At 41.8% G+C, this 22,805-nt stretch overlaps 1 protein-coding gene across 4 annotated transcripts in view; it reads left to right on the top strand.

Annotated features, from left to right (window-relative positions):
• Positions 1-22,805, top strand: part of LDLRAD3 (low density lipoprotein receptor class A domain containing 3) — a 117,691-nt gene that overhangs the window by 2,892 nt on the left and 91,994 nt on the right. The window contains exon 1 of one of the 4 annotated variants that reach the window (XM_074852541.1): positions 20,564-20,716. The exons of the other annotated variants lie outside the window; for them this stretch is intronic. The gene's annotated coding sequence lies outside the window, so the exon portion shown is untranslated. Of the gene's footprint in view, positions 1-20,563; positions 20,717-22,805 lie in introns of those variants that run through there. 4 annotated transcript variants of the gene reach the window in all.

The raw sequence follows: 22,805 nt of genomic DNA, 5'->3' as shown, positions 1-22,805 counted from the left end.
CCTGCTTTAGCTGTGAAGTACGTCTTAAAAATGTCGGTCTTCAACTGGCTGGAGCGTCAAGATGCAGTGCACAGCTGGAATTGCTGAGTATGGTCCCCAAGATGTCACAGTTAAGGACCTTTCTGATGCGTAAGCCAAATATATAATGTAGATATTATACCTCTTAAAATATACTCAACTTGCTCTGTATTAAGGGGAGGCTCTTGTGTCTTGTTCCTTCCAGTCTTGTGGTGTACTACTGTTGGAATCAGGACCCTGTTCCACATGCAGGGCCACACATGTAGTTGCAAATTGTGATGAAAATGCATCTCAAAAGCTTGGAAAAAACCAGAACATCCCCCAAAATCAAGCAGGGCATAGGAGCTGCTTGAGGAGTGATGTTACCACATTAATCTGCACTGTGTAATGTCTGCTAGCTTAAAACTTGCACGTGCTACTAAGGAAATACCTAGTATTTCCTCACATGGGTCTTCATTTGTACTGATGTTCAGAGGGGCTGCTTTTAGTAGAATTTCTTTGCTGAAAACCTCTGTGTACTGCATGGGAAGAGCACCGCTGAATACTGTTCTGCTCTACTGCTGTGTAAGTGGAGAGAGCCAGAAAACCGCTGTCTGCTTGGAGACTTGTGTCTGTCCTGTGTATACAGTAGATTTATTTTGTATTTTTGATACAGTTCTCTTAAAAAACCCTTAAACTGCGTCTAGTGCTCCATAACCTGTGTTTGGGTCTCGGTACACGAGCCAGCTGCGGGCTTGTGTAGCATGTCAGTGTGTTAGAGATGGACAAGGATTCTTGTAGGAGCTCTGGCAAGTCGGGAAGCTTCAAACTTGGCAAAGTACTAGGAGAAATAGGTGATACGCAACAAGCATCGGGTATTTGCTGAAGACGTAAGTCTGCCAGCAGGCGTGGTGAGAGCAGCTGGGAAGTACTAACCTTGGTGCAAAGCTCCACATCCACGCTGGGGAGAATGTCTGGGATTTCTTGCGGGAGCCAGCGCCCGCAGGCAGGTTCTCTCAGATCAGTTTCTGGTTATTGGATGTTTGATGTTTGAGGCTGTTGTCAGACTTTACTCTTGCAAGTAGATTTTTGATGCAGGGGCTGAAGTAAGCAGATGATGCTTTTGTGGCTTTCATGTAGACTTTGGGGATTTTGAATAGCATCCGGGAAAGGGACATGTCCCTGTCTAGACTTCTGTGGGTTCCTGTTGCTCCTCGTGTGTGTGTGTGGGGTCGGAGGGCCCAGGAGCTTCCAGCCACCCCATCCCACTTGGGATAACTTTGTCACAGCGGCAGCCTGCAGTTGCCAAGGGCTGTGAGGGTGAAAGCGTGATTGCAATGTTGCAGGCACATGTTGTGATAGGAAGCAGAGATTGTTAACTGTAAAATAGGTAGTAAAAATGCACCTTTCATACCAATGTGAAATAAAATGTTATAAGCTTACAGTCAGTCTGCAGTACCTGATACACTGGGAGGCTAGCAAGCTCCATACTACTTTGGATGAAAAGATTTCCTGGTGATACTATAATGTGTTTATTGTGACAACAGTAACCTGCATCCTACTTCCATTTGTATGCTGATTATCTATCAGGTGAGGAATAAAACGGCTCACTGCTGTAAATCTGGTAGACTGTAACAGGGAGATGATGATTTGTTAGGCAGCGATGATGAGCTGAGGTTCAAGCATCTCTGTTTCAGGGCAGTAGTGTAGGAAAGCCTAATAAAAAATTATCACCTGGGGACAGACTTTGTTTTGTGGCTTTTTTTTTTAAATTTTATTTTTCCAAACTGGTAAATCTTACCAGGATAGTTTCTGTGATATATCCTGTCCTGTGGTTGCTCTCTGTGTAAGCATAAATGCAGTAATGGAGCAGGCCTGACAAATCTCTAGTGTAAGATCTGCTGTGATGATAGGAGTGCTCTCCATTTTAGTATCTTGTCCGTTGTGGAAGCTAATGATGAGTTTTATGAATTGGTAGGAAGCCTTGTAGGCTGTCATTGCTCAGTTGTCCAACCTGCTGCAGACTGAAGCTGTGGCTGTCCTACCTTTGGTAGAAGGCACTTTGTGATAAGTATTTAAACTGGCATTTTCAGGGTTTGAACTTGAAAGCAGTTTCATTATCAGTAGGTGGGTTTTGAAGATGAGGAGGGAGAAAGATCTTATGTCTCAATAGTGCTTGGTTTGGGTGTTCTTGTCTTTTCAAGTATTAAAGCAAACTTTTCTGCTCTGGCAGGATCCTGTAACAGGATATGCTGAGATTCAGAATGGAATATTTCAAGTGAAACCAGTTTTAATGATGTATTTTAAGGTATTTCTCAAGTGAAACATTGAATGACAGACTGAAATGTAAGTAGATGATGGCTGGAGGTAATTTTATAGTCAGCCATTAGTATAATCAGTTTATTATAAATTTACTGACTGAAGAATTTTTGAGGGGGAGCTCACATGTGTTTTAAGAAAACCCCAACAACAACAAAGATGAAAATTTAAACAAATAGCTTAAAAAAAAAAAAAAAAACAAAACCAAAAAACTTGGCAAACACCCCTGCAGAAAGCATTTAACTAAATTATAATATAATTCAGATAATGGAACTTCTAACTTATAGGATGAATCAGGGTTTGCATTTGCCATGGACTGAGTGCATATCCAGATACTTGCTTATCTGACATGTAGAAACTTGTTAAACTGCAGTAACTTGATCATGTGTTTGAGAGGGTTTTTTTTTCGTGCAGCCACTTGTGCTAGTAAAACTGCCAGATGAAAAGGCAGTTAAAGTCAACCTTACGTTGTATGCAGTGTTGGCTATCACGAAGAAAAGTACTTTTAAGGGAGAAGATGGCATAATTTTAATTGGTTTTGGTGTGTGTTTGTCTTAACTTCCACATGGGAAGTGTTGAGGCAGTGAGGAGATTTCTAAAGGGATCCGTTGGTGTCTGTGCTCACCCTTGTTCTCAGCTGCTTGCACAGAGATCCACACTTGGATTGCAAAGGAGCTTGTGGAATAAGATACCTAATTTAACTGCAGTTTATAGAAATATGTCCTCTTTGAAAGTTTGAGAGAAATAATAGGCAATTCCTGTTAGTGTGAGAAATGTGTTGAAGGACTGGGGAATCGTGTGGGTGGATAATCAAAAGGGCCCAGATGAACAAAATCAAAATGGAAGCAATTTGCAGGAGGGTGGCTGGTGGCAACTTTCTCCTCTGTGATCCTGCCATGGCCTGGACAGCTGTGAACTTGGGCACAATGAAAATGTACCAAGCAAAGCTGCGTTTTGTGTATGAGTAAATGGTTGTGTAACACGTGTGTGACACGTCGTGGTGAAAGGGAGCTGAGGTAATGAGGTGATGTGGGCATGAAACTCGGCTAAAATGATCTCACAGGAACGAGCTTTTAACCCACTGTGTGGGATTATTTAGGATTAGGGGCTGATGAACTCATGGCAGATATGAGGAGGTCCTGATACTGTGTCCTCTTAGCCAGGAGGATTCAGTTTTAAAATGGATTTAGTATCTCTCAGGCAGCCTGTGACGCTTAATTTATTAACGGTTGAGAAGGGTATAGGTTGAATATGGTTGAAGTGTGCTGTTGTGTTATGAAATAGTTTGTTTCAGTAGGGCCGAAAATACAGTTTTTCAGTTTTTACTGCTATATTTTTTTTTCTTTTAAATTAAAGGAAAATCTGCAAATGCTACATCTTTCTACGAGTCTCTGGTGTTGGGATGTTACCTTTCATCTACTTAGATTATTACTCCAGATGGCTTCTGGGGAACATGATGGGGGAAGATTCTTGGTTCAGGGTTCTTTTGTTGAAGACTTTAGATGGAAACAAATTACTTCAGATGAGGTAGCCTTTGTCAGTCTATTTTGAAACAACTGAGTTTGTTGGATGAAAAGTTCGATTTTAAGTAACATTTTCCTGTGGGGATTGATCTCTGTTATTGATAAAATGCAGTAATGTTACTGCAGCAAGTAGGTTGTGGTCCCATTAAACATTAAGATGTGAATTCTGGCTACTAAGTATTGCTTTGTGCTCAGATTCCTTCATTCCTTGGAGTCCTTTCTCTTGCTCTATATATTTTGCATGAATTTATCACTTCAGTTGTTAACAAGTCGGATGACGCTTGTAGCTCCAGACAGAACGCAGTTGCCAGCCATATCTGTGTCCACTGAAGACTTGCACACTGCTGGGCAATGCTGTTCAGGGTCTTAGTGCTGCAGGACCTACTCCAGGTTGTATTACTGATCGGCAGTATGACTTTGGGCAAGACCTATTTCTTCCCTTTTACCTGTGTAATCAAGTTTTTTGGAGACCAACTCTCTTTCTTCCCATCTTTCTTTTATGCTATTAGTGCTACCCTAATTTTAGTCAAGAGCTATATGTAACTAATAACAGGCATATCTTTAGAGTTCAGAATAGTTCTTTACCTTGAAGAGATGTTCTGTCTTGCTGGTAGGGGTTAGATGCAAGGGTAAGTAGGTATTTTTCTTGATATTATGAATTTTTCCCCAGTATTCCTATTTTTCCTTTCCCTTCTCTTTGTTGTTGTTACAGTAAGGTCATTAACGTTCTTCAAACAGAGGAGTTTGAGGTTTAGAAAAATGTGAAGCATGATATGGACACACAAATTGATATAATTATGAAAATCCATGTATTTGGCAAGTTGCCCTTGTAAGGCAGGGCAAGGGTTGACAACTTGCAGTACTGTTGCTTGTCCAGGGTGCTCTTCACAGGTGACCTGCTGTGTAGTACTGTATTGGACCTTCTAGCTAGTGGCTGCTTCACGGGGAACGTGGTCATTGCCCATGCGCGGCTACAGAAGGTAAAACTTCAGCTTGTGTTTTTGAGTTTGGAAGCTGCAAATACAGTCTTGGGACTGCTCTTGTGCTGATGTTCTCCTGATGCAAGAATAAGTTGTGTCAGGGGCTATGAAATATTTCTGTTGGTCTTTCTATAAGCGTAGCTAAAATTCTGCAGCTTAAAATAGCCATTATTTCTCAGACTGTAAATTCCTTTCTTGTCAAATTCAGATTTCTTTGCCTCTCTTTGCCTGTATCCTTGTTCTCTTGTTCTGAAGCTGCATGTTGATGACTTAGTCTTCACTTGCTTCTTTCCATACTGATTTGTCTTACCTCCCTCCTCCCAGGCATCTCAGTACCCTGTCTTCTTTTTATTTTTTTTTCCTCATGACCTCACCTGAAATTGTACCCATTGGTGCATAGTTCTAGCTGTGAATTTCCTCATCATGCCTTTGACTCTGTACTTAGGCCAGATTCTTTCTTTTATATATGCCTGTTACACCTATACTTACATGCTAGGATTGTCCGCTTCTGTAGGCCGAACCTGCGGCTAGGAATCGTCGTCTTTCCCTGCCTCTATTGCAAGTGCTCAGCACCACTCTGCTGCCTTTGTCTGCCTGCAGTCTGGTGTCCCAGTTTGTATCCCTAGCCTGTCATGAGGGTGCCTTTCCTCTGCTTTGTGGTCCACTTCGTCTGTCTTCTTGACTTGGATCTTACATTCAATGGAATATGAGATCACTGATGCAGAAAAGGGGATGCATTAGGATGATCCTACGCTGCTGGGCTTGCTCCTCGTCTACCTGTCCTTTCCCCGGTCCATCGCTTAGCTGTGCGGGGTGTTCAGGCCCAGGTTTGGGCTATGTGGAGCTTCTGCTGTAGCTGAGTTTGGAAGGTGGTGTTTGGTTCGAGCAGACTGCTTGGGGCTTGGTCTCCCTCGGTTCTTGATACAGTTTTACAAGTGAATTGTGCGTCTTGAGCAAATTACTCAGTTTTTCAGGGATCATTTATGAAGTACAGTTAATGTACTTGACGCACAATGCAAGGTGTGCATGTATAAATGGCTAAACAATTTGTGAATGAGGGCACTGTTAGAGAGACTGATATAAAATACAACAGAGCAGTTCCTCATGTTGTTAAGTATGCAGAGTAGCTCTGCTTTGCTTCACCTGACAAAGCACATCAGTTCTTTATGAGCAGATATATTGATAGTCAGCTCTTGTGACCTCCAGAGGAAACACATTGCAGTCAATGAACTTCAAAGGCAAAATAACTCTTCTAACTTGCTAACCAGTCTCCTGTCAATGGCCCAAGTTGCTCTTGTGGCTAGGGCCAAAACTATGCGATTTTAAGAGCTGGGTGGAACTGCACACTAGATGATCTAACGGTTGGACTAGATGATCTTCAAGGTCCTTTCCAACCGAGATGATTCTGTGATTCTGTGAAAATGAATATATGGTCTGACTGGAACCTGAACTGCAGGTATTTTTGTCTTGAGGAGAACGGCTGTCTGCCAGAAGAGTGTGGGGCTCTGAATGAGTGATCTTGGGGGTGGGGGATTGTCTTCCACGATCTGAACAACAATAAGAAACATATCTTTTCAAGGACTTGGCATCATGTAAAACAGTCTACAGCTTTGCTCGGTTACTGGAAAGACACAAAACTGGAAAGATGCTGAGATCAAGATCCTCTCAGGTCAGCAGAATGCAAACTGTGCTTGTGAAATCCTGGTCTGGAAGAACTGTACTTACTGCTCAATCAGTTTTAGAAGACTTAAGTCATTAAACTAATTAGGCATAATTCAGAATTGGCCAACAAGCAACAACAGCTTGTTTTGTGGTGATTGCTGTCTATTCAAACTCAAAAAAGCTTTTTATTTTTTTTAAGACAAGCTTTTGAAAGGTGGAAAGAAGGTGGGGAGGGACAGAAAAAAATCCATGTGGGTGACCTTGGTCACATCTCTTAATAAAATGCTGGCTGAACTTCAAATACCTGAGAGTGAGTGAAATAAAAGCCTGTATGGAGTTATAGGTAGAATTGTAAAAAAAAAAAACAGAAGCAAACCAAAACCAAACAAACCCACCATTGTGAACTTCTGAATGAACATATTCACTTTACCATGTAACTGAGGTTCTGCATGTTAAACTTGCCTTTTATTAAATCAAGTCCTGTTGGCATTCCAATTTACATTCTCTTAAGAAATTTTTGTTTGCTAGCCCTTTCTTAAAAGGTGATACCTGCCTCTACTTGTTAGGCATTTTCAATCCTGTGAATGTACTGGCTTTGAATGTCAGCAAGTGTGAAGCTCTGCAATATTTCGAAAAGCCTGTGAGTTCTGAAACAATGCACAAGCATTTGTCCTTTTACAGTCGGATGGGAGGGCTTCCCTCTAGATCTGCAAGCAGTAGGTGAGTTTTGGGAACCAATTCATTTTTGCTCCTCTGAAAAAGGAGCCGCTGTGTGCAGTGAACAAATCAGGAGTGTACATGTGACTAGAACATTAGCAGAGTACCTGAAAGATAAAAAGGACATTGATAGTAGAGTTGCTGAGAGTATTTATGAACAATACAAATTGGCAGTACCAGTTGTACCCTAAAAATCTTCCATGAGGAGTGTTAGCTTTTAAATTGCAAGCTTGAGGAAGAGCGTTGTCAGCTTTTTTCTTCCTACGAAGACTGCATCACACTTTTTTTGAAACATTTTTTCATTGCAACCTTCCTTTTCCAAAAAACAGTCCAGAATAGTTTCAGTGACCTTTTTTCATACTTGTATGTCCATAAGAGCACAACAGCCAGTTTTCTTCCTCCTTCCAGTTTTCAGAAAGCGTAGAAACAAAATGTTTTACAGTGTAATTTCCTATTTGCACTGCAGCTTCAAGTGATTTACTTTTTGAAATGCCTGTCCTTTTCAACAGGTGAGATATTAGTAGGCATTTCATGGAGAAGTCCTGATTCTTTGGAGATAATGTATAGAAGTGTTTGTCTCTTAGTTACATCAACAGAGACTGCCCTGAAGTAGTGGGTACTTGATGACATCGGTTTGCACATCTATACCTTTTCATCAGTCTCACTTTTTTACTATAGTATAGAATGCTTTTGCCATTCTTATGCAAAACTATGCATATTAGTTACAGCAGCAATGTCCATTGTCTCTTCCTGCAGCAGCTTTGATAACTTTCAAGCTTTCAAAATTAAAGGCGCTCTACTTATTAATGACTTCTACAAGAGTTAGACTTCAGCATTTAATCAGATTGGGTTTCCTTAAAATTTCTAATGGGATCCTTGAAAATCTGCCAGAGGACTATATAGTTTTTCTGATGAATTGTTTTAATGGAGCTCTGCCTTGCTATTTGGTTAACAGTCTTCATGGTAGCCTCCGGCTGCTTACTTTCCAATTTCCTTGTGTTATCTGTAGATAAATGTCCACCTTATTGGAGCTTAATGGCCAATTAGCTGAGTCAAATGAAATCTAAAAATACAAAAAGCAGTCTGATCACTGGCAGGATATTCTTGTCCTAACTGAGGTTGAACCCAGAGTTGCTGGCCTGCTGGCTGCCACTGCTCCTTGGAAGGAGTCTCATGGGGAAACTGTTCAGCCTGGAAAGGACTGTTTAGCTAATTTTTCCCTACAGTGTTGGTACTTCGTTTGTTTGCTCATCAACAGTTGCAAAATTAGGGAGCCCACTTTTGTGAACAGACTTTCCCATTTAAGAAGTGATCAATGTAACGTCCCTTGGGCCTGTACCGAAGAGACCTGTGTCAGGCCTGTCACATCCTGTTAAAATTAAACCCGCATGACTTAAACTTCTACAATACTTGGTGGTTGTCTCTGTTTTGGACAGGAAGCATGTCTGATATGGGATATCTCAAAGGGACAGTGACTTTTGGGAAATTGGGCACTCTCCACCTTGGCCAGTCTGGCCCTTGAAGGTGGGATGAGTTGGGTGTTTGCAAACACGAGCCTTCCAAGCTATTTTGTGCATCCCTATAAGAAAACTCACTTGGCATAGATTTAGTAAATATTCCAGTGTTGTTTACTTCAATTTGGAAGGACTGTGTTGGACTATTGTTTTGGAAAAAATGTGTTATTGAAATGCTGTAGTAAATGTTTTGGTTAGAGAACAGTTTGAGTGAGCTCAACTGTCAAAATTAACCCCTAGGTGCAAGCAGCTGTACCAAGAGCTAGTCATTGCATGTCTCCAGGACAGTCATTCTCCATACCTTGAGACGTACAGATTCATAATCTGTTTTTAAACAAGCTTCCCAAGTTGTTTGCTTCTCCTCCTCCCACAAATCATGCTTCAGCATTAAACAAAAGGAAGGGGTAGGTATGAATGCATGCAAGAGGAAAACAAAAACTGACACATAGGAGCGGTTCTTACTGAGCCCCTGTGAGTGTAAATAGAGGGCAGTTAATTTCTGTGTCTAAAATTACTTGGAATTTTCTAGGTCCAGACGATCACTTGCCTCTATAGAGTGATTGTGTGAATTGAGTCTGGTTGGTAGTTGAGCAGGCAGGAGTTTGGGAAGTTGGAGTTTTGCCTGTTACAGAGTGCGCCTACCTATATTTTAATCAGAATCCCTGGGGTGGGTATTAGCTGCATACCTGCTCAAAGGTTTTTGGTTATGACTTTGCCTGCTTACTACTGAGGAATAAATTATTCAAGATACACCTGTGGGCTTTAATATTAATAATTCACATTTTTATGATACTTCTTAAAAACTGGTTTATATATTTGAAAAACTACTGATCAGCATATATCTTCAGGTACCCATCTCCTTGGCATCTGAGCAGCACAGAAACAAATTATGGATGCTTGCAGCATTCCCATGGGACAGGAGAGCATTAGCAATCAGTAACAGATAAGGGAAACTGAAGCCAAGCAAAGCAGAGTAATATGATCATATAAGACATCTGTGGCAGGGCTGAACCCTGTCTCCAGTCTTCTCAAATTCCACCCAGAAAGCTGCCCTTTCCTGAAAGGGATCCTGTCTGCAAGGCTGGACTATGTCTCAAGTACTGACATTAATCTTCCTCCTCCTGAAGCTTACATCGCCAACATTCCTGTCGGGGAGCACGCTGGTATGAAACCATTGTGTTGTTTAACCCAGCATCATGGTGTTTAGATGACATATGGCTGCCAGTTTGTAAAGCTGAAATCTGTGTCTGCCTCCACTCTGGCAACTGCTGTTGAGGGTGAAAGCTCTGGGAGTGTAAGAGACTTACATTTAAGTGTGTGTAGACAATATGTAGGGCTTGGTAAGCTTGATGACGAACTAGGAAGGGGCAGGATAGGTAACACCATGTGCAGTGAAGGCTCATGTCCTCCTGTGTCTTTGGTGTTTAATAGCACAAACAGATAATGGCATCAGTGAAAAGCTTAGGTGTGAAGTGTGGTAGGAGTAGACTGAGTTCATTTTCCTAGATTACTTTTATACGTTAGTGATAGGAAATGTGCCTGTGTGGTGTTACTGACAGCCTTGAGGGGCTGGCAAGAGTCTTTTAAATCCAAGACTGAATTCCTTGGCTTTCTACTGAGCTTCTAAGTTGAATATATTTGCGTTGGCAAAAAAGTTGGCTGACTTGAAGACATGCTACGCACAGACTTAGTGTCTTGAAATAGTAGGGCTTGAAGATCATCTTTGCTTTCTCAGGGGCAAATTCTGCCACTGAACATATGTTGTCGATCACATTTTGAAGTATTTTTTTCGCTGGCTCCCATTTTGTTGCCCTTTACTTTGAACGCAGCCTCCCCCCCCCCCCCGCCCTCCAAAAAAAGCTGGTAAGATGTGGTTGCTGAAATTACTGAATTTTGTACGTGGAGCGCTCACTGTGCCCCTCTGAAGTGGGAATATTTTACACATGGGTATAGCGGGACCCAAACCGAGGTGATGTGTGATCATGTACAAATAGAACTAAGATAACGTCTTAGAGATAACGGCGATCTTTGGCAGTGCATAACATCAGGCAAATTGTTTGCTGTGCCTTAGTTAAAATGGAGATACCACTTACCCACCTCAGTTTCTTTAGTTTCATAAATGCTGGTAAGTGCTCAGTACCCCACAGTGAGTGTCATCAATAATTCATTATCACTTAATTGCTGGAGCTGATTTCTGATTGATTTGGTAAGTAGGATGCTAGGAAATGGTACGTTTCCGCTGTCAGTTCCACTTCACTGCTTTGGCCAATATTTCATGGGGGAGTTGCCCACATACCTTTTCACTCTTCTTCCATGGATGCTTTGCCCTAGGGCCACGATAAAACTGCAGGATCTTACAAAAAGAGTGGGGCAAACAGCATCAGATAGGGTTGTGGATTTCTTTTTGCATCAGCAGCATGTCCAGGAAAGGCAGAACTGCAGACAGGCTGGTGTTGGAGGGCTTAGCCCTGCACATATGACACACTGTCACTGTATGTCACTTCTCTTCTTACTTGTTTGGATAGAGAGTGTTCTCCTGGACTACTGTCTTTTCTTCCTGCTAGTGCTTAAAGGTCTGCTACTTTTGTCAGATGCTGTTGTCTGTAAGCTTGGCTGAGAAGGCTGTTTCAGTTGTCCCTTTTGTATCCCTACTTTGAATCACTTGTGAGCTCGCTCTGATGGTTTTCTGTCATAATGGGAATACATAGTTTTGGAGTGGATGACCGTTGCGGTTGTATTTTGCTTTCTTTATGTGAGGAATGTGTGTTAAATTGTAGCATCAGAGGTGAATTTGGAGTTATGCAGGTTCTCCTTCCACCGATTCCTGATTGCAAGAGGGCGAGTGCCTCCAGTCTCCCAGGGTGGAGTGTGGCAGATTTCTCTTCTGGCAGCAATTTGGACACTAGAGAGGGGAACTTTAAAATAGATGTCCTGGAAAATATGTGGTGCTTGTTTTTAGTAGCATAGGATAGTCTCTGTTCTGTTTAAGATATGAACTAAAATACAAAAAGAGGAAGCAGTGCAGTATCAGTCTTGCACACCTAGAAATGAGAGGTGGGGAAGAACTTTTGGGTTATCTATATAGTTTATCCCCTAGGGCTACTGTAAGCATCTGTCCTGGTTTAAGCCCAGCCAGCAACTAGCTACCGCATGGCTGCTTGCCCTGCTGTGGTGGGATGGGGAGGGGAATCGGAAGAAAAAGGTAAAACCTTGTGAGTTGAGATAAGGACAGTTTAGTAGGATGACAGAAGGAGGAAGAAATAGTAATAACAATAATACTAATGAAAGGATGTATAGAGTGAGTGATGTACAATGCAGTTGCTCACCACCCAGTGCTCAGCTGGTTCCAGAGCCACAATCCCTCTTCCCCTCGCCATGGCCAGCTGCCCCCGTTCGTATTGAGCTTGACCTCCTATGGTACGGAATAGCCTCTTGGCTAGTTCGGGTCAGCTCTCCTGGCTGTGCCCCCTCCCAGCTTCTTGTGAACTCTGTCCCAGCTGAACCCAGGACAGCGTCTTTCATCCCCTTTGTTGGATGAAGGTCCAAAGGTAAGTAACTACAACAGGACTTTAATCGTAGTATCTTCTGATCACTTTCTCGTTTGGGACATCATCTTGACATTGCTGTACCGTTTAACACCTGTGCAGGGTTTGGCAATGCAAAATGTTCTCAGAGGCTGTGGTACATCCTAAAACCAGCACAGAGTCTGTGGGAGCATGTCCTTCATCTGAGTCTGGTTTGCCAAGGAGGCATTAGAAGGGAATGTGGTGGGTTGTTTTTTTTTTTGGTATAAACATATGTATTTTTGTATAAACATACATAGTTTCCAGATAGATTCAGTTCTATCTTAAACACATATCAAGAATTATTTTATTACTATATTTATACATTTTTGAGGCTGTGTGTCCGGATTCTTCTCCTCTTTGAATGAACTTACATGGATATGTTTCAGTGCATTAACTGTTTTAAAGTGCTATTAATATAAAAATGAGTTGACAACCTAGGTCTCAGAAATAAGTCCTTTTGTTTTGAGGTGTTCTGATGTCTTTAAACTTCATTGAAATGGCAAGGCTGGAAAGCACAGCAGTTGCTAAGCTGCTTTGTGGGATTCCCTAAAGACTACTTTGAGTGAATAGTTTTCCATGGAGGAGTTGTTAAAACTTAAGAGTTTGACTTGAACACATTGCAGCTAGGATATCTTGAGCAGTAATGTACCTGCACAGTATGTTCCGAAATCTGTTCTTTAACATCTCACAGAAAAATTTATTGTAGACTTTTTCTTGAGAAGGGGAAAATAGTAATTTTAACATCTGAGTGTAGTGGCTTAAACGCTCACTTTCCACAAACAAAATGCTTGATTCTGTGTTCCTTTTCACTGGTGAGATTTTAACAGTTTCAGAGGAGCAATTCCAATGTAAAACTGGTGCAACAGGAGGAGGAATAAAGACTTGGGTTGGTCTATGGGGAAGGAGTAATTGGATTTCGATTTCTAGTGGCACACTTGAGTTTTGTGCTCTGGGTGGGGCATGCATGAGGGGAAGGAAGCTTATTCTGTCTATACATTTAAAGTTTTACTGTGGTTTTCATCTTGCCATGCAAAATTTCTTGTGCTAAGTAAGTGTGTGATCACAAAGCATCTCTGTTAGCATGTGCTGCTTGCTGACAAGGTGCTTCTGAAACACAGAAGGTATGTTGACATACTGGTAAAGTTGTGTCACCCATCCCTGGCAGTCGCTGTGAATGACATGACAATCTGCTGTGTCTGTGCCTGGTGAGAAATGTTGTCCAGGTACCCAAGCCGATTGTGTCAGTGTTGTCTGGCCCTTCCTGAAACCTGTTGTTTACAGGGTTATCTGAAATACACTGAGGAATTCTTAATGGGCACTCCGAAAATGGCAGTAACAAAGCTGCAAAGTTACCTTGCTGGCAGCAGTCTCTGTGTGAAAGTCTTCCTGCCTTTGCGATGAACCTTCCTGAGGGCTGGAGGATACTCTGTATCATTGGCAGTAGAATTTTAGAGGAAGTAAGAAATTAATTTTCCCCAGAGAGCTCATTTCTTTGTCACTGGATTTCTGGTTGTACCTTCTTTACAGCCTCCAGCTAGCTGAGTTGACCTGTGTTGCCACTGCTACATGTTGTTTGTGTGTTGCCCCCTCCTTCTCTTCGGGGTCAGCATGTATAGATGAACTTCTGATCATATGGGTAATCTTAGGGACCTCGTAAGTGGAAAGGAAGCAAGAACTTTCATCGTCACCTTAAGGATGTCTGTGCTTGGGATGTTGTATCACAGACATGTTCAGGTATCCTTTGAGTTCACACATGGAATGAACTAGTGCTATTTGGTGGTGGTAACACTTCATTTAAGTTTCACAGAATCACAGAATCATCTCGGTTGGAAAGGAGCTTGAAGATCATCCAGTCCAACGTTTAACCCAGCACTGACCGTTCCCAACTCCACCAGATCCCTCAGCGCTATGTCGACCCGACTCTTAAGCCCCTCCAGGGATGGGGACTCCACCACCTCCCTGGGCAGCCCATTCCAACGCCCAACAGCCCCTTCTGCAAAGAAATACGTTTGTGCAGTCATCAGCTGTAATGCAGTCAATACTTACAGTATTGTTTTTAAATTTATTTCTTTGGAAATCTGGAGAAAACACAGCCATAGTGCAAAGAACTAGTGGATAATTTCAGTGCTGCTGGCTGAGCCACATTATCTCCTTTGTGTATGAAACACATGAATATGGTGTGGGACACTTACAGCTTGTGTTGTGTTTACCAGGAATGAAGTTGTTTGGGGCTGGAGTCCTGGGCAAGTTTTGGCATTGCATTATGTTTTCTGTATCTCAGTTTTCCCTTTATACTTTCAGCTAGTTCACAGAATATGGGTCAGTGTACATGGTCAAAAGTAATATTATTTTTGTGTTAACTTCCTGAATCAGAAATATCCGTATATATAACTTGCAGCAAGGCAATGAGTGCATAAATCTTTCCTTTCTGTGTTACAGATGATTGTGTTGGAATATGTGAAAATTAATTGCATAGGAGGTTAGGAAAATGGGAAAGACCTATAGTAATCATATTCAGCCTTTTTTGAGTGATTAAAAAATTCAAGTTAAATGAATTGTATTTATTAATTGAACTTTACACCTTTTTCCTTTTTAAAAGGGACTAACCCTTGAACAAAAGGGGAACCCTGTTGCTTAAGTAGAATGCAAAGATGATTGAAGAGAGAAGTGCTCTCAGTTCATTTCTTCTGCACCCACTCCAGTTACATGGCCATTAACAGTTAAATTATTAATGAGTATTGCTGAAGGCAGCCACACCTGACTGGCAGCTATTCTCTTTCCTCTGTGCTGGTCGCCAGGGTCACAGGAATCTTGTTCCACATGAAGCAGTGTGAGATGCAGTCAGGCTTTCTTCCAGTGGAGAATGTGGCTGAGCTGTTGATGTCTTTCACAAAACTCATTTTTTCTAGTTTTTGAATGCAAGGAATTTACTTTTACATTACAATGAATGATGAGCATCCCCTTACATACTGGCAAACGAAGGCCTGTCTGAAGTGAATCGGTCTGGGAGGCACTGGCATGGGCGTCTCTGAAAAGAGAACATCCTGATGTATTGTGTAATATCTGAGGTCACGGGTTATCCAGTGACATCACCTGTCTCATGGTGCTTATCCTGTGTCCTGGGTGGCATGGCTTACTGTCATCCTCTAGTGTATAATGTCTCCTGCTCGCAGGACGGTGTAGCTGTCCTGTTCAGTTGCTGTGACAAGGTCTTTACAAAGAGGAAAGCACCCTTTTTTGGAAGTATCTTGAAGGACGGTGACGTTTTTTGTTTGTAATAAAAACAAGATTAAAAAAGATTCCAAATTCATGGTCTGTGGGATCTAAGTGCAGGATTCATTTTCTTGTCCAAATATTTTGCCTTTGTAAGAGTGATTTTTGAGCTAAAGTACTGATCTCCAATTACTTCAGTAACTTGCCAGTATTGGGAAGTGTAAGTGAAGAGAAAATTTGGGGAAGATAATTGTGTTAAATGAAAGCCCCCTCCTGCTTCTTTTGTGGGAGGAGAGTCTTTGCTCTTTAAATTTTTTTTTTCCATTTGCTTTGCCCCTTGCCTGAAGGATGTGATCTCTTTCTGAAATGTTTAATTTTCCAAAGTTATAGCAGGGTCTGTTAGCTCAAAGAGCTTTATACCTCACCCATGAGGCCTGTTTCTCTGATCCTAATGAAGAGGATTCAGAGAAGAGAGGAAACCTCAGTGTATGGATGAGTGCAGTTTACCAGGCTTTCCAACTGGGAAGGTGGGAGCTGTGACTCTGTAACTCTTTGATGGAAGACCTGAATAGAATGTGTCAGCTTGTCTTTTAAGAAAAGTAGAAATTATTGCAGTAGCTGGGAATCAAAATTAAAGAAATGAGTCTATGAAGAATCTCAGGTGTCTTTTTAAGGCTCTTTATTGCTCCCAAGCATCTTCAGGTTTCTCCAGGAGAAAAATGAGTTTTGAATATTCAGCAAGGTGGCCATTCTCTTAAATACGGGCTCATGAGTTTAAAGCCAAGGGTATGTGTGGCAGCGGCTCTGGTGCGGCGAGACTGAAAACCTTAGTAAGTCTGGAGTAAGTCTGCTTAGGTACTTTGTTAGAAAATCTAAACCCAGATGAGCAGCAGCCAGTATGGGCTGCAGGTGGGTTGAGTCACTGTTCTGTCAAGTAAGAATTAGTTATTGTTAACAGCAGTGACGCGCAGACACAATGGCTCAGGGAAACGCAAAGGCTGGAGACTGCTCTGTGCGGTCGCTGCCGTTGCACACTTGTGTTACGGGGAGTAGGAAAACCCTTGTCTAGCGCCCGTGTGCGTTATACTAGTGGTCTGTTTTGATGGCAGTGGCTGTCAGTCTAGCACTATATATTACCTACCAGAGCGTCCTTAAAAATATCTACTATGCACAGTTTTCCTTGTCTTCTGAACTTGTAGTGTGTGGGAAGGACAGAAAGGAAGGTGCAAATGCGTGAGTGGTAGCGGAGAGCCAGTTAGAGCTAGCCAGCTGCTGATTCCCTGGGGCTGCAGAAGAAATTTGAACATGGTTGTTAAAGAGAAAATATGTTCAGATTGTCTTTGTATTCCAAAGACGTCTCTTTCTGCTTGCCTTATCTTACCAAGATTTGATAGCTGCTTGGCAGAAGTCTTGGCACTGCTTGGCACTAGCAAGTCTCTGCTCATCGACCTGAAAGAACTGACTGCTGAAACTCAGAAATGCGCAGTTTGAGCTGTGCTGCCTTTGTCATTATCCAGTCAATACAGTATGATTTTTTTCATATTTCTTTCTTTCCAGAGATAAGGGGAAAAAATAGACAAGCTTTCATAAAGTGTGATATCTTTCTTTTAAGTCTGATTAATCAAATACAGTCTCTACCAGTGAAAAAGCGCAATATGTGAGACCCACGATGCTAAATTTACACCCTGCAATTTTCCGACATTAGTTGCTGCTAAATTGACAGAGTGACTGGAGCCAAATATACCTGCTTTGCAATTATATCTGCTGCGTTGGTATTTATGGGAATAGCCAATGAGACTCAAGATTAACCCTTAATGGCAACATGCTGAGACGGCTGTTTCATTAGTGTATTCATCGAGGCTTTCAAGAACCTCCGCCACGGCCAGTCTCAGGTGCTACTGCAAGTGATGATGTTTGCTTCCCTAGAACCTTGAAAAAAAGATTGTCAAATCTATAAACTTAGTGCATCTGAAGTTTCAGTTTGGGTTTTGTGTGAAAACAAATTTATCCTGCCGTGGAACCAAGTAGATACACGCTTTGAAAATAAAAACTTTATTATTGAATATGTAGAAGCATTGTCTTTTGCTTGGCCGTCTTGAGGTCTTGGGGTTACCGAGCTATTACAGACTTTTGTCTTTGTTGAAAATTTCCATGAAATTCCTGAGATCTTGTCTGTTTCTTTAGGTCCCCATCTATGTACCTTCTGTCGGTGATTCCCCAGCTCATCAGGTTGCTCCGCAGCCCTCGGAGCGTTTGCCGGTTTGGTGCTCTCTGTCTCGACATGTCTTTGCCCCAGCTTCTGCAGAAAGTACACTTTGTAGCCTACATAAATATGATGGATGCCGGGAGGAATGTGGAGCTATCAGAGTTTGTTTAACCAGCAAAATGGTGCAAGGGGTTATAGCAAGTTTTTAGAGATCCCCTGAGTTTTTATTTGGCTCAGCGGAAGAATACCTGATGCAAAAAACGTTGAATGAAGCCTTAAAAGGCAAGAATGGTTTTATAGTTAACCAAAAACTTAGTAATTATTGTTAACTTGGAATTTGTCCTAGGATTGACCCATCTGAGTAAAACACATCTAGGTTCGGAAGCTCCAAGTGGCTCAGGTGAGACACCCAAAATATTTGGATTGGGGGCTGAAGTATATAAAGGCTTATTCTTTCTTAACTAGAGTGCACTGGGAAGCTTCTCTTTGAGACTTTTTCTCTGATGGGCACTTTGAGTAGTGGTGAGGTTTAAACTCAGTGGTCAGACAAGCACCACGCAGCCGCTTGCTCACCCTCCCCTGCCCAGGGGATGGGGGAGAGAATTGAAGGGGTAGGGGTAAGGAGACTAATAGGTTGAGATAAAAACAATTTAATTGAAATAAAAATAATAATAGTAATAATAGAAAATACAAATGAGTAGCGCACAATGTGATGGCTCACCACCCGCTGACCGATGCCCAGCCCGTTCCCAGCTAGTGATCCCAGAGAAGTGAGAATCCTGAAATCACAGCCCCAGCAGTGAGAGCCCCAGGTCCCAGCCAGCCCTCATCGATACACTGAGCATGACGTTACAAGACATGGAATATTCCCCTGGCCAGTTTGGGTCCGTTGCTCTGGCTGTGCTCCCCCCCAGCCTCTTGCGTACCTACGCATGGACAGGACGTGGGAAGTTGAAAAGTCCTTGATTTCTTAGCAACAACTAAAAACATCACTGCATTATCAACATTCTTCTCATACCAAATCCCATACTGAATCCAAAACACAGCACTAGTCTAGCTACTAAGAAGGAAAAAAAAAATTAGCTCTATCCCAGCTGAAACCAGAACAAGTAGGGTGGCATAACTTTTTTTTTTTTTTTACTTTCAAGGCCAGGACAGACTTCTAAAAAGCAGATACTACTTTTCTTTATTGGAAAATGTTCAGAGGATTTTAGGAAATAACGGAAGCAGAATTGGCAGGAATCAAGAAGCAAAAAATTAGAAAAGGAAGAAAGCTGGTATACCACATAGACTAAATCCTGGACTGTTTCTTGTGTGGCCCTTTCCAGAGACGTTAACCACAATCGCCTCCACTGCTCCTGGGGAAACGTTCATTTTTTCTCATGCTGTATCAAAAGTTTTTCTGCTTTTTTGCTAAGTCTTCCTCTGCGTATATTCATTCTGTTATTCTTCAGTCTTCACTGTGCTGTTAAACACAGCAACTGTTGAAAGAGCCGAAATCCAAGATTGCCTATATTGCAAACAAACCCCTGATTTTACTGCTAGCTCGAAGGCAGTTTGTAATATATATATAGTGTGCATGGATGGTGTTTTGCTGTGGCAGTATTTGCTGGAAAGAATTGGTCACCAGTGCCTTGCAGAAAGATTGCACAGCAGCACTGCGCACCCGCATTAACATCCCGTCTGCGTGGGGGCACTGTGTATGTTCCTCTACAGTGGAAAAACATCGTTGCTCTCGGCTAGGGCTTCTGGTACGATGAATAAGTGAAATAAATAAGGTGAAACTAAAATCTTGGGAAAAGAATGAGCCTCTCGCTTCAATATAATCCCTGTTATATATCTTCTTAACAGCATGTTTCCCATTGACAAAATGCAAATGCCATTTATTTTTCTGTTATTGATTTGCTTACAGAAAGCAGCAGAAATCTAATCCGTGCAGCAAATACTGAGTCACTTTATCTTCTGTATAAATTTTTATTATTACTGTATAAAGCACATCAAAGAGCTCAGTTTGAATGGGAGAAAATCATGCTTTAGGTAGGTGGTTGTAAAGGCTGTTATTTTTCACTTGAAGTGATTATTTTCTAGGTCTCTGATAGTGATTATGGGAAATTCCCAACTTCAAATAACTAACCACTTGTGTACATCTGTTATTCCTGAGCCCCATCTTCTGCCCCCACTTAACTCTGAGGCTTGCCCGGTGGAGGACAGGCGACCAGAGCTATGGGAGAAAGACAAATGTACACTGTCTTTTGTAAAAGAAACCTCTCGAGTGTAAAGCAATGGCAAAAGCTCTTTAAATACACCTAGGGCATGTCATTTGAAGAGGTTTGTGTCCTGTGATGTCTCGGTATTGAATTAGACCCGTATATTAGCAGTGATCCTCAAAATATTGTGAGTGTAGCGTGAGGTCCTGGACGGTCTAAAGGGTGTTGCTCTGGCTGTGCCATGGCGTGTCAGGTTTTCAATACAGGATGGATGAAAATTGGCTGATTATAATCAAGGGTCTAGTTTGGCTTGTTAAGTTGAAATTTGTTTTTCCTGAAGGTGTGTATGTCCATTTCTGCATTATCATTGCAGCTGGAGAGGAATGAATTGTCTTTCCCCTTGAAGATGCAGGGATGTTCTAAGTTCACTTTGCACCATGTTTTGTCACCCAACTCGCGTGGGCTTAATGTATGTCCTCTTTTCAGTCTGACTCTTATTTCTGTTGGATTTTCATTCCTATTTGAAGAGGTTACCATCTATTTCCAGGTAATGCTGGCTGTGTGCTGTCACTAGCACCTAGTACGCTCTCCCTCTCTTAAACTGTTGCCTTTCTTTGACTCTTGATTGTCTTCTGCTAATTCTTCTCCTAATTTTAACTGTTGCTTCAAGGTATTGCTTGGAAAAACATTCTTGTTGCTCTTCCAGATTTTCTTTTTTTTTTTTTAGGAGCCTCAGGAGAGAGGTTTCTGGTCTCCTCGTTTTCTGTTCCGAGGGCAGGACTTCAAAGCAGGATCTGAGTTGCTTTCCCAGGGTAGGGAAGTCTGCAGATCTGTCTGTCTCTGTCTAGATTAAAATCGTGGTTATCTGTCATCAGTCTCCTAACGCTTGGAAATTAGTTTGGTGTTGTTGAGTGAGAGGTTATGAGTTTTTTCTTTTATTGTTAAGGACATTGTTGATGTTCTGTTTTACTCTGGCCTGCATCCTGGCCCTTCTTGGACTGGAGCCTCACATCCCAGCTGTGTCACAGGCTCCTTCCGAGGTGTGGCCTTTTAATGTAGTAGTACAGCCCAAGTTCTCCCCTGTTACCAATATCACAGCTTACTTCCCCTCCTGACGTGCTGTACTGACATGCAGTCAGATCCTAAATGCCTGAGTTACTCTCCTGATATCATCAGGACAATATCATTATCATAACTTCATCCTGTTTTGCTTTCAGAGCCGTGCATGTTCTGCCTCTAGCCCACGTGTCAAATGGTGGTTCACCAGTAAGATGTCAGCATGGGATACCAGTCTTCACCCCCTACATGCTTGCTGGGACACAGCATGGCACGTCGGGTTCTGACAAGCAGCTTTCCCTGCTGGGGAAGATTTGACGTGCAACTGCCAAGACAATTATTGCTCTTAAACTTTCACTGGTTACATAAGGAATTGTGGCATAGTTGTTAAGGGCAAGCAACTTTATTAGAGTAAGTGATGCCTGTTGGAGTTGAAAATGGCAGGAGTGTTTTGGTTTTAGGTTATCTGGTTTACCCTGAGAAAGGCTATAGGTTAGCTGTGGTTAGTTTGACGTAGTGCTTCTGTCACTGACCAAGAATATCATTCTCTGCTGTCATCATCCTACATATTTGGACTCTAAAAGTATCTGGAGACGCAGAGCTTGTTTTTTTGGTTTAGTTTTTTTTTTTTTTCCTCACTGGGTAGGACATTCTTCTGCCTACCAGTTAACAGTTTCTGTTTATAGTTTTTCTTCCTAAAACGCACAGCTCTTCCTTAAACTGCATTCGTTAGCAGAGGTTGATTCTGTGTGTGATCTGTGTGTGGGACAGCAGACTGCAGAAATACTAAATGTAAGTGCTCAGTGACTGCTTAGTGGAGAAGAGGCAAGAAGATACCTCCTCAGCATCCTGTTGAGGGACAAGATTGACATCTCCTTCATAGTTACTGCTTTGCCCTTCCTCTCCTCCTCTTCCATGTTTTTGTATTACTGCATATTTGGGAATTGTTGCTTTTGTATGCTGGGATGTAGAGAGGGATAGCGTGTCCAGTATCAGCTACCAACTCCAAAGGACTTCAGTGCTTTTTATGCCTATAAGTTACTATATAAACATACTTTACTGCCATAGTGAAATGCTCCTAGAGCAACTGACATTACAGAAACTTTTTTTGCAAAGAATTAACACTGATATTTACAGCCTCACAGCTAACTGCTGCTGCATCTTGTGATTACTTCTCATTGGAGCCCCCTTTTAAGTCATTGTTGTGTGGCACAACAGAACAGCTTGAGGTAGCACCTGCGTGTGTGGAAATAAACTAATAGTAAATTCAGTTGTTTTCTCCAGACAGAACAACTGTGAGATTTTTCTTACATCGGGTGTAAGACCTAAAAGAATCTGCCCAGCTAGTAAGGCTGAACATCCCAGAGTTTGCACAGCTAACCATAATTTCTGAAGGCGCTTAAGTACAGGTAATTCAATACGTGTTTTTAAGGAAGAAAATGTAATTAACAGCAGCCTTTTATGACCTCTTGTATCTGCATAGTGCAAAAAAAGTCCTTGCAGAAACAAGTCTCAAAGAGCAATTAAAAACCTTTGATCTTTGAAAGTGAACGTTAGATTCTGTGATTGGCAAACTTAAATTTAATTGTGCTAGGTAGGTTTTTATTGACATGGAGTATTGTGTGAGGAAATTTAAACCTAACCCCCAGTTGTTAGAAACCGAAAAACCCCCAAGGTGCTCATTGTTGAATGGAATTTCTGTTCATCACTTCTGTTGTTATAGGTTATTCCTTTAAATTTGATTAATTTCGGACATTGAATTCACTTTTGTTCTGAACCTGCAGCTTGGTAGATTTTGGTTGGACAAATGTTTCTTTACCAGCATGTATCTGAACTGAACTGACA

The sequence above is a fragment of the Strix uralensis genome, chromosome 29 (assembly GCF_047716275.1).
Source record: "Strix uralensis isolate ZFMK-TIS-50842 chromosome 29, bStrUra1, whole genome shotgun sequence".
NCBI lineage: Eukaryota > Metazoa > Chordata > Aves > Strigiformes > Strigidae > Strix > Strix uralensis.
The sequence above is the reverse complement of the archived record's forward strand: the minus strand, read 5'-3'. Positions and strand labels throughout refer to the sequence as shown.